This window comes from Meleagris gallopavo, chromosome 1 (genome assembly GCF_000146605.3).
Source record: "Meleagris gallopavo isolate NT-WF06-2002-E0010 breed Aviagen turkey brand Nicholas breeding stock chromosome 1, Turkey_5.1, whole genome shotgun sequence".
Lineage (NCBI taxonomy): Eukaryota > Metazoa > Chordata > Aves > Galliformes > Phasianidae > Meleagris > Meleagris gallopavo.
Window position 1 is genome coordinate 190307009 of NC_015011.2, and position 4724 is coordinate 190311732.

Genomic DNA, 4724 nt, shown 5'->3' on the forward strand with positions numbered 1-4724 from the left:
GGGTGGGTGGTGACAGGACAAGGGGAATGGTTGAAGTGAGCCAGGGGAGGTTGGGTGGATGTGAGAGGAAGTTTTCATGCAGAGGGTGGTGAGGCAGTGGAACAGGTTGCCCAAGGAGGCTGTGGATGCCCCATCCCTGCAGGCATTCAAGGCCAGGCTGGATGTGGCTCTGGGCAGCCTGGGCTGCTGGTTGGTGACCTGCACACAGCAGGGGGTTGGAAGTGGGTGAGCACTGTGCTCCTTTGCAACCCAGGCCATTCTGTCATTCTATAAAATGATAAGAATTGGATTTAATTCCCCTGGCATTAGAGATAGTCAGATCACTTGTGTCCCAAGGATGGACAGACGCTGGAATATCAACTTGAGCGAGCATGAAAATCCTGAATATTTGTGAATGAGAGATGCATGGTAACAAAGACTATGCTCACCTCCCCAGCTGGGACACGAGCTTCAAATGTGTAAAGAAACCACAGCATACAAGCACCCTTGTTTTCTAGCAAGTGGTTAGTTCAAAGCAACCATTAAAGCCTGCTTTCACAGACATTAATACAAACATAGTAATCAGGTTTAGAGAAAAACAAAAGAAAAAAAAACTTATATCTCAACATCACACACATTGTTTAAGCTCTGCATAACTTTGATAGATGACAAGTTTTCAGGCAAACACTACTCAGAAGCCTGCACACAGGGCACCAGCTGATAGGAAGCCTTCTGTGCCTTTCCCACAGTGAGCGCAGGGAAAACACTCAGCTGCCCCAAGGGCACTTCCCACATCTGTCAGTGCAGACAGGGGACTCAGCACCTCCCAAATCATTGCCCTTCTGAGTTCTCAGCTATTTTTGTGCATTTCAAACGCAAGTGAAGAAGCACGTACAAATCAGCCTTATCCCAACTGCTTGGAGAAGCTGCAGGAACTAATTGTCCTTCATCTCTCTTCTACTCTCTCTGAGGAATATAAGGAACCACTACAACTCCCACTTAACAGAGCCAGAGAAATCCCTCACACAGAACAGCATCACAGAATGACAGAATGGCCTGGGTTGCAAAGGAGCACAGTGCTCACCCAGCTCCAACCCCCTGCTGTGTGCAGGTCACCAACCAGCAGCCCAGGCTGCCCAGAGCCACATCCAGCCTGGCCTTGGATGCCTGCAGGGATGGGGCATCCACAGCCTCCTTGGGCAACCTGTTCCACTGCCTCACCACCCTCTGCATGAAAAACTTCCTCCTCACATCCAACCTAAACCAGTACCCAAAAGACATCAGTTTGCTCGGTGAATGGAGATCCGAGTGCTCCTTTAAGAGCAAAGAAAAGGTGAGATTGCCCAAATCACTAGAAAGGAAATTAAACCATGAGCCTTGAATCATTCTGACATTGCTGTCATCTCCACAAAAGCCTGTCTGCAAACGCACAAATGCTGCTGGCTTCCCGAGCACAACGAGGTGCTCCTGCCTCCCTGCTTCCTCGCTCAGCACCACGTCGTACAACTTCTGCACCACCACCATCCTGCTTTTGATCGATACGCAGAGCACGTACCCAAATCCTAGAGCAGTGCCACAAACGAGCAGAGAGCAGCTCCATCTCAAAAGGGACACAGCTGCTGGACGCCAGCTCACTTCCACAGACAGCTCTGGGAAGAGCTCTGCCAGCGGAACGAGCAGCAGCACGGGATGCTGGTGTGGCAGAGAGCAGAACTGCTGGTGATGCACACCAAGGGAGATGCCCTGGAGGAACTTCTGTTTTTAAAGAGCATCCATGTATGCAGGTGTTGCCAGTGTGTATCCAGCAACATATCCTACAAGGAGAGACTGAAGGAACTGGGGCTGTTTGCCCTGGAGAAGGGGAGGCTGAGAGGAGACCTTATTGCTCTCTTCTCATTCCAAGGTGACTGCAGCAGAGCAGGGTCTCATCTCACTGGTGACAGGAGGGGAAATGGCCTTAAGTTGTGCCAGGGTAAATTTGGGTTGGATATCAGGAAAAACTTCACAGAAAAGGTTGTTAAGCAGTGCAGTGGGCTGCCCAGGGAGGTGGTTGAGTCACCATCCCTGGATGTGTTTAAAAACCCTTTGGATTGGTGCTCAGGGCCATGATTTAGCAGAGGGCTGTTAGGGTAAGATGGTTGGGTTGTGGTTGGACTTGATGATCTTTAAGGTCTTTTCCAACCTGAGCTATTCTATGCTTCTGTGGTAAACTAACTGAAGTTTATCACCTTGCACAAAAGGAACTTATAAAAAAAAATAACAGAATAAAAATCAGAAGTCTGGGCTTTGCTGCGATTGCTTTTTAATCAAAAGGGCCTCTCCAATTGTTCCTTCACTCTTGGATGGAGCTGAATACTGAAAGTAATTTCAGTAAAAGAAAAAATGGTGTTCCTGGCTTGGCTGCCCCAGCTCTGCAAACACAGAGACACTGCAGCAGGTCCTGCACAGAACACCTGAACGCCTTACCTGCCCACTGTGTGCACTGCCAGCATTAAGAACAGCAGAAGAGTGAGAAGATAAAGAGGAAAATGAGAAGTAAAACCTGTTTCTACGTAGGTGTTGGCAGGCAGCTTTATTTCCCTGCCTGCTTATTTAGCCAATCAAGATCACATAGAGCTAATGAGAAACAACCACACAAAAGCAACATGAAAGCAAACTCCATAAAGAGCAAACACATTCCAGTCACACATAGGGCCACTGCCATCTATGCCCTTTTACACCAGTGGCAACACAGCTGAAAGCAAGCACAGCACCCAGAGCTGAGGCAGGCTAAAAGCAGGCTGGGCAGGCAGCAGGAGAAGCAGCAACTGGAAGCTACAGCTCTGATGCTGCTGCTGCCTGACAGTGCTCCTCTGCCTTCACTCATTGCTCTCGTCTCTCTTCCTCTCTCCCGTCTCTGCCTATTTTTAGGGGGAAAAACAGATTGATTTTTAGATCAAACATAGAAAGTCAGCAGCCTGGCACGTGGTAATGCTTCAAGGTAGGAGCCATCATTGCTTCAAGGGAAGATGGCAGCTCCAGAGCCATGGGGATGTGGCACTGAGGGCCATGAGGGCACGGTGGGGATCTTGGAGGGTTTTGCAACCTTCACGGTTCCATGATTCTATTTTACATTGCTCATGAAAACACAAAAAATGTTTGGGCCAATTTTTCAAGCCCTCATTTCTGTCTCTCAATCTCAGAATTAAAACCAAAGTACTTCCTCCTTTCATACCCTCTGATAACAATTCTAAGTGATATCACAAACTTCCAGCCATCTCCAACACTGCCAAGAATGCCTCACAAGGGATACAAACTCGTTTATTCTAATACTCAAACACCTTTGAAACCATTTCTCATCTCAGAGTACCTCAAGTAAAGTTCTGGCTTCTTTGGGTGGTTTTTTTTTTGACCCTCCCTCCAAATATGTGCATCAGCACAGGGGCTGAAGCAGAACTCAAAGGGGAGCCAAGAACCCTGAGCCCCCAGCACCACATAACCACTCTACATTGGCCTTTATCTGACAAACCCCCTTTTCACCTCCACCTGCCCTACAAGAACAGTTACGTGAAATTTAATCTCCTTCCCTCCTCTGTTAGAACCACTCATAAGCAGAAAATGAGCTCAAGGTTTTCAAGGCCTGACGGGAGACCAGAGCACCATTCCCTCCTGATTCTGAAGGTGGATTTGAGGCAAATCCAGGAATTCAAATATTAAAAGGAAATCTGACACAATTCATGAGACACAAAATACAAACAGGTCCCAATTTATACCTTTAGGTAAAAACATCAAAAATACTTCAGATGAAGCAGCAACTATCACATTCTTCGAGTCTCTTGTGCTCCTAAGAACAGAGGCACCTTTTTGCTTGTGACACAGACTGCAGCAGGGGCTGTGGACAAAGCATCACTGCCTTATTAACTCAAAGCACTGCCATGCCCAAAATGCACCAGGGGATATTTTCAAAGCACTGCTCATGGTGCTGAGTTTCCCAAAGTTCAAGAAGCACCTGCAAAATGCTCTCAGACACACGGTGTGATTGCTGGGAGGTGCAGCACGGAGTCAGGAGTTGCACTCGGTGATCCTTGCAGGTCCCTTCCAACACAGGGTGACAAAAACTGACCTTGTTCTGAGCCAGCATTGCTAAGGCCCAAAGCACTCCAGAAGAGCCAGCTCTGGTGGTGCCAGCCCATCTCCTGCTCTTTTCAAAACCTACCAGCACAGGCAAGGGAAGAGAACCTGGGCCCAGAAATCAGGTAGCACCATGGACTGTGAGCCAGATTTGGGGCCACCAGCACAAAAAAAGACATGGAGCTCTTGGAACACATCCATAGCAGGATCAGAAAGATGATCAGAGGGCTGGAGCAGCTCTCCTACGAGGAAAGGATGAGGGAACTGGGATTGTTGAGCTTGGAGAAGAGAAGCTGCAGGGAGACCTCAGTGTGGCCTTCAGTGCTTGGAGGGAGCGGATAAACAGGAGGGGGAACGGCTGTTTGTGAGGGTGGGTGGTGACAGGACAAGGGGAATGGTTTGAAAGTGAGCCAGGGGAGGTTTGGGTTGGATGTGAGGAGGAAGTTTTTCATGCAGAGGGTGGTGAGGCAGTGGAACAGGTTGCCCAAAGGAGGCTGTGGATGCCCCATCCCTGCAGGCATTCAAGGCCAGGCTGGATGTGGCTCTGGGGCAGCCTGGTCTGCTGGTTGGCGACCTGCACACAGCAGGGGGTTGGAAGTGGCTGAGCACTGTGCTCCTTGCAACCCAGGCCATTC